The following is a 10,082-nucleotide window of genomic DNA, read 5'->3' on the forward strand; positions in this document are numbered from 1 at the left end:
GGCCACATGACCCGGAAGCTGTACGCCGGCTTCCTCGGCCAATAAAGCGAGATGAGCACCCAGAGTCGTTTGCGACTGGACCTAACAGTCAGGGGTCCCTTTACCTTTACCTTTACTTCCCATTCCAAAATGAAACAAGGATTGCATTCAACTTTTATTCAGAGTAGACCCATTAAAATTAGCAGCTAACTTAGGTCAACTAACTTCAGTGTGCCCACTCTGTGTAAAAGTTAGTTGGATATGACTGCATATCCCAACCTAACATTAATCCTAACTAACTGGCATCAGCATGAAATGTCACAAAACAAGCCCTTGAAAACAACCTTACAGTGCAGATGTGCTGATGCCCTTGCAAAGATAAGAAAGATAAATTACAGTTGCATACAAGCAGCAACCCTGAAACAAATATCAGGAGGCTTTAGTGTAAGCAGGACCAATGAAAAAAGTGCAAATGAGCCAATGCACGACAATATCAGTTGAGGACATTGAACAGCAATATTAAGGTATATTCATTACTACATTTGGTGGCAAATTACAAGCATGTGGCACATACCAAAAGACACACACCCCACTCCTTTTATACTTTTCATAATCTTGCCTCTCAGCAGTGGCGTAGCGTGGGGGGTGCAGGGGGGGCCGGCCGCACCGGGCACAACATCTGGGGGTTAGGGTTAGGGGGCGCAAATCCACGGGTTAGGGGGCGCAAATTACTTGCCTTGCCCCGGGTGCTGACAACCCACGCTACGCCACTGCCTCTCAGCATTATAGGAAGTGCTACGCCTCCTCAGAGTATAAAACATATATAGCGGTTCAAGATACACACCAGTTCCATCACTGTGATCAACTAACCTTCTGTTGCATTGAAATGACCCTTTTTTCCTAACCTACTTGAGACAATCTCAGGTTGATTGATTGTGGGTAAAAGGAAAGAAAGAGAATTTTTTAGAAGGCATGTAATCCAGAGAAGTCAATAGCATAAATATGTGCATTGCTAAGGACCCAATACTGTAGTTCTAAGGCTTGTAATGTAAGCCATGCTATGATGTGGGGTGGAAAAATAGCCATTTGATAAGTTCATTAGGAACAATGAATGGATACCAATTATAAATACAATATTAGGGAAGGTTGGCAGTAAGTTGTATTAAATGATTTTCATCTGATTATCCCTACTAAGTATGTGAGAGAATAAATGTATAGCACTGTTTTGTAAACTGGAATGAGAAAAATAAAAATGGGAGGTCAATAGCAATCACTAATCCTCCCCCCACCCACTTAAATTTAAACAACACAAGGGAAATACATGCTATTGTCTTTTAATTTTTTTAAGTATTTGAATAAAAATGTCCATACAATGTAACATTTAACCATATTAAGTATGTTTTAATTTCCCCTTCAAATACTGTATTTCAAGTCAAAACTTGTGTTGTATTGAGACCAAAATAAAAACAGGGAATACTTTCAATGTTGTTTTCTAAATACAAATAAAACAAACATGTTAAAATAGGAAAGCACGTAGTTTTCCAGTGTAAACTGAAACTTTCTGATGACAAGAGCTGTTTGATGGAGGAGCAGACTACCTTAGAACATGGTGAACTCTCTTTTTTTAAATAGACATTGGATGGCCAATTATGAGACATTTTTCAGTTATGGTTCCTGCATTTCAAGGGGTTGGAAGAGACTCTACAATTCTATGAATCTATTATTTCCCTAAGAAATTATAGTCTAATTTTCATTTTTCAATTCAAAATTTTCAAGAAAACACCACTAAAGCCATCTTCTTGTAACAATGAGTACAAGCCACTTCTGTCCAAATATGCAGTTCAGTGCTGGAAAAATCATACATATGAATGAAACACGGTGAGTACACTTCCACAATAGCTCTTCTGCTTAATATACGTATGGTTGCACATCCTTAAACTCAGGCTCGGCTAAGTATACAGATCGCCCAAGAGAAGCAGGCAAGTAAAACTAGCCCCATCAATAAGAAATAGGCAGAATGATGGAGATACCAGAAAAAGCCTCTCTGAAGTGAGGTTTATACAGATATAAAACTTGATGAGCTTTTCAAGCAATTTGCCCGCCCGCCCCCAGCACAGATTATGCAGAAATCCTTCCATAAGGAGTTAACTGCTCGAGTGTCCTTACTTTTCATTCCTCCTGATTTTAGTTATGCATACCAATTAACTTCTATTCTTTGTATATATGGTCCTTGATTATATGTAATATTTTACTGATTTATTAATTTGGGGTTGAGGAGGAAGAGTACAGAAATTTACAAATAAATAATATTGCATAGATTTGTTATATTACACAGTGACCTTCCCAAAAGATATACCAGGTTCTGCAGTTTTGCCCCTACACCTCTGAGGCAGGAAGGGTTCACACTGCAGAAGATGAGATCTTCTCAGTTGCAACAATATTCCATACATCAGGGGTCAGCAAAGTTTTTGTGACTTGGGCCGGTTCACGGTCCCGCAGACGCCGCGGTGGGCCGGAGTGTGTGTGCGCACGCACATGCACAAACACTATTTCCGACGCTCCTTCTAGCGTGGAGGAGGCACACACAGTTTCCCATTGGCTGCAGGAGGTTGCTGCAGCCAATGGGAAGCCAGCCAGCATCGCGGAAGGCAGTCCCCGCTCTGCTCCGTGCTGGTTTAGCACAGAGCATGGGAGCCAAGTGAGCGGGCGGCAGGGGTCCCCAAGCAGGTGGCGGGGGTTCATGGGCCAGTTAAACAAACCCCATGGGCTACTTGTGGCCCATGGGCCTTAGGTTGCTGACCCCTGCCATACATCAATATCAAACACTTTGGGATGGCTGGGATTTGGCAGCAATAACTAAATCTAACACATTATTTGCACAATTGCTTCTTCTCATCATATGCCAAGCTTCAGATAATACATCAAAACAAGCTACAGTATACATACATTCTGCATTGTCCAGGAAGCCCATCATAAGAGTTTTCATATTGGCTCCACAGACATCCTATATACTTTGGCCATATTAACTTTCAACAGAATTCAGAATGCCTAACTGCTGTCTAAAACAACTGAGTTTTGCAACTGAGACTGCACTGCAAAATCCAAGGTGTTGCTTGTCAACATAAAATATCTCACGTCATCTCCATATCTAACCCTTTCAACTGTACAGAATAGTTTTAGCTGTAAACCTCATTCATAGTCACAAACACACTGACTGCATTATTCTTGAAATGAAAGGCAGAATAATAATAATAATAATAATAATAATAATAATAATAATAATAATGGTTTAAATTTTATGTGGCCTATGGTTTAAATTTTAGTGTTATGCAAATGAGTCTTGGGGTCCCTTGTTTTCCACTTCCCACTTCTCCTGCAGCATAACCAGTGTCAGAAATTCAGATATGTAAGCTAGGTGCCAAATGTCTCCTTAAACCATGGTTACAGTCACCAAAATGGAATGTCCAGTTCCCATTTTGGGGCAAGCCAGCTCTAAACTCTTATTTTTCAAAGGATGGACTGACTGTGATTGATTATCAGTTAAGCATCTGGCTACTTCAGATGACAACCTTGAGCTAGTTAAGAACTTTGAGAACTTAAAAAAGAAAAGTCACTTTATCCAGGGACCATCCACATATACATTGGCCTATTCCTACCTCTTTTTCTTAATAGTAACATGGACCATTCATAGCATAGGAATATTCTTCACAACTGAGAGCAGGGTTTATGTGGTTTATGAAGCTGGCTTGTTTCAATAAATCAAAGTTAGGATTAAGCATATTTAAGTTTGGATGTTATACTACACTGTGGTTAACTGAAAACAGAACCACAAGTTTCCAGCCTCATCCTCATAGCTGCACTAGAGGAGACCAGAACAAGGAGCTGATGAGCCCATTCAGCAGGCCACTGTAAATTAAATGTTATTATATGTTCATGACATTGGTGTGGTTAAGAGGGCAACTTGCACAGCACCACTTATGTGAAACAACAGCTAATCTAGGATTTGAACCCAGGCTCTAATTCAACACTGTCCAGGGATACCTTATCTTTCACATAGTCATGCAATACACAGTAATGGGAGTCTTGCATCTGTTATACAAACTCCTGTTGTCACACAGATGTACTTTTGATTGCTTCTATATGGCTAAGGGAGCAATTCTAATTATGGGCAGCCAACGTAATTCACACAGCCTTAAATTAAGCCAGTGTAAAGTACACCAGATCCATACATGGTTCAGGAGCAGGGCTACTGTCGGCAGAGCCAATCTAGTCCTGACAGAGGGGAAACAAGCCTTTAAAATACAGTTTGACCTATACCACACTTTTTGCCAGTGCAAGTTCCCCTGGGCTGGTAGGTCACATGACTGAGATGAACCAAGTCAGGAACCAGCACAAGTTCCCTCAGCCCAGTCTCCCACACAACACCCATTTTGCAAAGTTTACGCCAGTGTAAATTATGCCAGTCTCAGCTCAGCCAACTTAGCCAGGGTTGGGGACTTATACCAGCTGAACTAGGTATCTGCTGGCTAAACTGGAGATTCGACACATCCTAACTCACTCAACCCAGCGGATCTAGGGTGGCGCCCTAAAGCAGTAGAAATAGGGGTGCATAATAGCCATTAACACAATCTATGGAGTCTATTCACACTTCCCTTTACTGCATAACTACAAAGATTATCATTGCTTGTGTTCATACTTTGCAACAGAGGTGGTCCATATAGTTCCAGTAAAGGTAAAGAACCCCTGACAGTTAAGTCCAGTCGCGAACGACTCTGGGATTGTGGCACTCATCTCGCTTTACTGGCTGAGGGAGCTGACGTTTGTCCACAGACAGTTTTTCTGGGTCATGTGGCCAGCATGACTAAGCCACTTCTGGCAAAACCAGAGCAGCGCACAGAAACACTGTTTACCTTCCCGCCAGAGTGGTACCTATTTATCTACTTGCACTTTGACGTGCTTTCGAACTGCTAGGTTGACAGGAGCTGGGACTGAGCACCGGGAGCTCACCCGTCGCAGGGATTCGTTCCAGTAAGAGGTGTTAAACATTCACCCGACTGGATTTTAGTAGGGTCAACAAATCACAGCAGTTGGTTTTTCTCCCACTTCTAAATTCCAGGGTAGATTATCCCATTTGTAGGACCCACCATAAAACCCTTACTTTACATACTCTTTTCTCCATTTAGGAAGATGAGCATCTATTTAGGAAGATGAGTATCTTCCAAGACAAGGAGCATGTGATATATCAGGGTTTCTACTTTCATACCACATGAAAGCAGCCTCCTGTCTTATCTAAAATGCGGGTCTCTCCTTCATATCTTCAGGGAACAGAAGATCCAGATAATAAAGTTAAAGTCTAATCTCTAAACTAGGGACGAAGCAATTGTTCTATACTTTAAGATGGAACAAAACCAATCTGAAGTATCAAGTGCATTTAGGATAATAGCCCTCTCTTTGATTTTCACCACCTTACCTATCCCTAAACAGGTGACTCAAAACCAAGTCTCACCATTTGATATTTTCAAATCTTCACATTTTCAAATATTTAGTTACAATTCAGATTGGAGGTGAAGCAGGAGGCATAATTTTCCTATTTCACCATCTCTACAAGAAGTAAACATATCCGTTGCTGCCAATGGGTGTGTACTGGTTTAAAATCCTCAATTATGCCAGAGATATAGATGGCAACTACATTCACATGTTCCAAATAGTCTCACAAACTGCAGGAAGAATGGCCAGCTATGCAATAAGAAACAAGATACAGTATCCAAATAGGAGGTCATTTCTGCTCCTATGCAAGATAGTCTCACTAGAGCCAGAGGCAGTCTCCAAGTTAGAAGGGACAAGGGACTTGCCACACCCCAAGGTACAAGGAAGTTAATTATCTTAGTGTATCTCCAGTCTAAAGTGAATTAGTCGAAGGGACAGGGCAGCAGATGTTATAAACAAATCTAGAGGTCTATTATCCCCTACAGTGCTATAGGCTATTCCCCAGGCAAAAGTCTCTCCACCCAGTTCTCTTCAGAGGAAGGAAATGGTTTCTGTTGTCACTGATACATCAAGTTACACCCTGGAGTAGGCCAAGGCAAGTTGTCAGCAACAAACAGAAGGGCAACAAACCTAACCCCAGGAATGACTCCTGCCTCCAGGCAAGACTGTCTGACTATTAAACCCTTAATGATTTGGGGCCAGGGCTGTTTTTTTAAAGTAGTCTTCACTCATTCAAACCTACTCACCAATAAAATTAGTTTGGTTGATGGGTGCAAAAGATAGGGCTTTCTTGGTGGTGACCTGGCAATTGTGGAACTCACTTCCTATTGCACTACTACACATTTAGTGCAAACCTTAACGCATGCCCAGAAAACTCGTATTCCAGACTGCCTTTAACAGTGTTTATGCTATTGATTCTTGATGCTCCATGCTTCTTCACAATTTTGCCTTCTTACGCTTTTGATACATTAAATGTATCCTAATACAGTGGTACCTCAGGTTAAGTACTTAATTCATTCCGGAGGTCTGTTCTTAACCTGAAACTGTTCTTAACCTGAAGCGCCACTTTAGCTAATGGGGCCTCCTGCTGCTGCTGTGCCGCCGGAGCATGATTTCTGTTCTCATCCTGAAGCAAAGTTCTTAACCTGAGGTACTATTTCTGGGTTAGTGGAGTCTGTAACCTGAAGCATATGTAACCTGAAGCATATGTAACCCGAGGTACCACTGTATATCTCATTATCATTATTGTACGCCACATTGTGAGGGTTATACACTAAAAGGCAGCCAATATATACTTCCAATAAATGAATGTTGAGGTCTATCCCCACAGCACTGGTAGCAAATTAGGTCCCACAATTACAGACAGGGATGTTCCCTTCCTTGACCTGTAATGAACTACACACTTTTGGCTTTAGTGCCAAAAGATGTGAAATATTTGCTATTCTCCTTTCTCTGCTTTCTTCCTTGCATTGGGAAAGGTGCAATTCTTCCTCTAAGAAAAAAATGTCACATCTTAAATGTCCAAATTCCAGAGGTGAAATTTCAGTTTTGATGACAATTAGAATCTGTTCACCACCTCAATCTAGTAAGTATAAACCCATCAAAGAAATATAGCCACACGTTCATGAAGGGGTTCCTCTATCCCCAAAAGGAGGGATGAATAGCAGGGTGCATTCAGGCTTATGATGAGATACCACATCTACAAACTTAAAAGATCACATTGGGTTCCCTTTGCCTAAGGCAGTGTTCTCAAACCTGAAACCCCAGCTGTTGTTGGACTACAATTCCCATTATCCCTAGCAGCACCAATGGTCAGGGATGATGGGAGTTGTAGTCCAACAACAGCTGGAGATCCAAATCTGAGAAACATTGTCCTAAGGTAAATGGAGCAATGCAAACCAAGAACATTGAGGAAGTTTTAAGTCACAGCTGGGGAACATATGGGCCCAGAGGCTGATTGTTATCATGCAGGCCTCTCTATCCAGTTGTCAAAACTCTAACAGGCCACACCACTCCACCAGTCCTACTTCATAACTCCTTCATTGTTTTTGTCTCATTAGAATGTGTCCTAGAACTTTTATCATGTTTCTTGATTGCCTGGACAGAGGGGCGTGTGTGCATGTGTAGAAACTGACTGTAGAAAGGTAAAATGTAAATTCATTGCTTCACCACCTTTTCCCTCTGGCACTGACAGAGCATATGTGCACCCCCCCATCCCAGACTGCCCAGATGAGAATGCAGCCCTCCATCTAAAAAAGGTTCCTTACCACTGCCACAAGGCCATATCATGCACTCAGCACCAGGATTATCAGCTGAGCTGAAAAAATAATTCAAAAACACAACCAGCCTCTCATGATGGCTCCAGGGAGTTGGCACCTATGGCCCTCAGCAGTCTTGCAACCAGAACTACCTTATCTGCAGAAATCAGCAGATGAAATTTTTCAATATGCAGAGATCAGCATGTACAGAGGTACTAATAAATGTCTGCAGATCAAGATGCTGTTCCGAGCACAGGAGCAGGAACCCCAGCAACACACACACAAATAAGGAAGTTGGCAACCCAACTCAAAAGCAGAGAAGTGGAAATCAGATGTAGAAATGCTTGCTTGGACTTGCGGGAATGGGGGGGGGGCAGTGCTGAAATGTTGATGGATATGTGTGTCTGTAAAGGGCGAGTCTGAACCCTTCAATAACACAGTGGCTGTATGAGGGGCAAAAAAAACCTTCCTCCCTCCAAATATGCTCCTTTCTTATGCTCCTGTTTGCCTCTCCTACTCACACCTAGGTTGATATGTTATTTGGAGGGAGGAGGGGTTTTTTTTTTTTTTTGCCCCTTATACAGCCACACTTCAACAACACAGTGGCTGTATGAGGGGCAAACAAAACCCCCTCCTCCCTCCAAATAACATATCAACCTAGGAGTGAGTAGGAGAGGCAAACAGGAGCATAAGAAACTGCTTTACAACGAGACAGACCACTGGCCCATCTCAGCCCAGCCCAGAAGTGCCAGCTAGGCCCCACGACCATGGGTGCCCAGGGCCGTGGTGCCATGCCAGGATTTTTGTTAGGGTGGGCAGGCAGGCTTTTACCGGGGGTGGGTGGGCATAACCTCAGTTTTTAAAGTATTTTTATTGATTTTTGCTGACATGGGGGGCAGCCCCTACATGGGGAATTTTGCGTGTGCTCGGGCACCCAGGAAACTGGCACCTATATCCCAGCTCACACGGACTGGCAGCAGCAGAAGCAGCAGCCACCTTACCTGCAGGCGCTGGGCCCCGAACCTGGGTCCTCCTGCATGCAAAGCAGATGCTCTGCCGCTGAGCTGCAGCCCGACAGGGAAGCAAGTCAGGCTAGCGCTGGCCCTCGGTACAGTCCACGAGGAGGCCGGATCTCGTCCCCCACCCCCACCCCAAGCCCTACCGGGGACTGAGGCACTAGGGACCGAGCCCGGGGCACCCTACTGGGTGCGAAGCACCTGCCCGGCCACGGAGCCACGGCCCTCCCTAGGGGAGGGAATGCGCGGGTCTGGCCCCTCACCACCCCTCTCCGAAACGAGCCTGACGGGTCCGAAAAGGAAAGGGCCTCTTCTTCCCTCAGAGTGGCCCTGTGAGGGAGGGGGGGGCAAAGCCTCGACGCTCTCCTCCTCCTCACAAGTAGCTGCTCTGGCTCCCTCTCCTCAGGCGGGCCGGGAGAAGGTTGTTTTTTTGGGCCCACCCGCCCCCCGTCGCCCTGCTGTGGGGCTCCAGCTGTTTCCCTCAGTGCCAGGCGCCCAACCGGGTCGGGAGCTGAGGGACCAGAAGGACGGCGGCAGCGGCGGCGACGGTTAAGCGCCCTTGGCGGTTGGTTACCTGGCACCGGCCTCTCGCGGCGCGCGCGCTCGCTCGCTTCCTCACGAGACCCGGTTGACACCAAGGCGGAAGTGGGACCCTCTTTTTCTTCGTCGTCGTCGTCGTCGTTTTCACCCCCTTCTCTTCTCTCCTCCCTCGCTATCTCCCTCGCCCTCAACCCCGCCCTCAACCCTCTTTGACAGGCAACCGGGGAGCTTCCAATCGAGCCCCGCCAAAGGGCCGTGACGACGTTAAGCCCGCCCCGCGTCCCTCTCCTCCCGAAAGCCCACCAATAGGGCGCGGCCTATGCTAATGAGAGAGGGAGAGAGCGACGCCGCAGACACACAGGCATCGTCTCTCCCACGCGCGCGCACGCACACACACCCGCCTCAACGGCGCGCGCGCATGCCTCACGCTCGCTGGGGCGAAGGGGGCTTCGGCCAATGGCGTGCTCAGTACGGGGCGTGGCCATGCAAATTTTTTTAAAAAGGCGAGAGAGGGATGCTTTGCGAAGCATCCTGAGCGCTGCGGAGGGGCTGACCAGGCATGTGACGTTGCACATCCCTAGTATGTTGCACGGGGGTCTTTGCACGGCGTGGGGTGGGGTGCTTGGCTTGCACAGCCAGGGAAGGTTCAGAGAAGTCCGTCGAAAAGGTCAAGGGGATGGAGCGACTAGCCTACGAAGGAAATCGGCGTGATGCAACGTTTGCGGGGCGGGGGGGGGGGAGGCGGCGCAGCATGGTAGAAGTTTTCGAAATCATGCATAGAGAAAGTGGACTGGGGAAAGTT

At 45.5% G+C, this 10,082-nt stretch overlaps 1 protein-coding gene across 3 annotated transcripts in view; it reads right to left on the bottom strand.

The window, feature by feature from the left end:
• Positions 1-9,679, bottom strand: part of OSBPL2 (oxysterol binding protein like 2) — a 63,414-nt gene extending 53,735 nt beyond the window's left edge. For 2 of the 3 annotated variants that reach the window (XM_083507572.1, XM_083507571.1), the window contains exon 1: positions 9,315-9,679. The gene's annotated coding sequence lies outside the window, so the exon portion shown is untranslated. Of the gene's footprint in view, positions 1-8,725 lie in introns of all 3 variants that reach the window. The other variant, XM_083507573.1, reaches the window with a different exon arrangement.
• Between the last annotated feature and the right edge of the window lie 403 nt (positions 9,680-10,082).

Source organism: Podarcis liolepis (assembly GCF_965112155.1).
Source record: "Podarcis liolepis genome assembly, chromosome: 6".
NCBI lineage: Eukaryota > Metazoa > Chordata > Lepidosauria > Squamata > Lacertidae > Podarcis > Podarcis liolepis.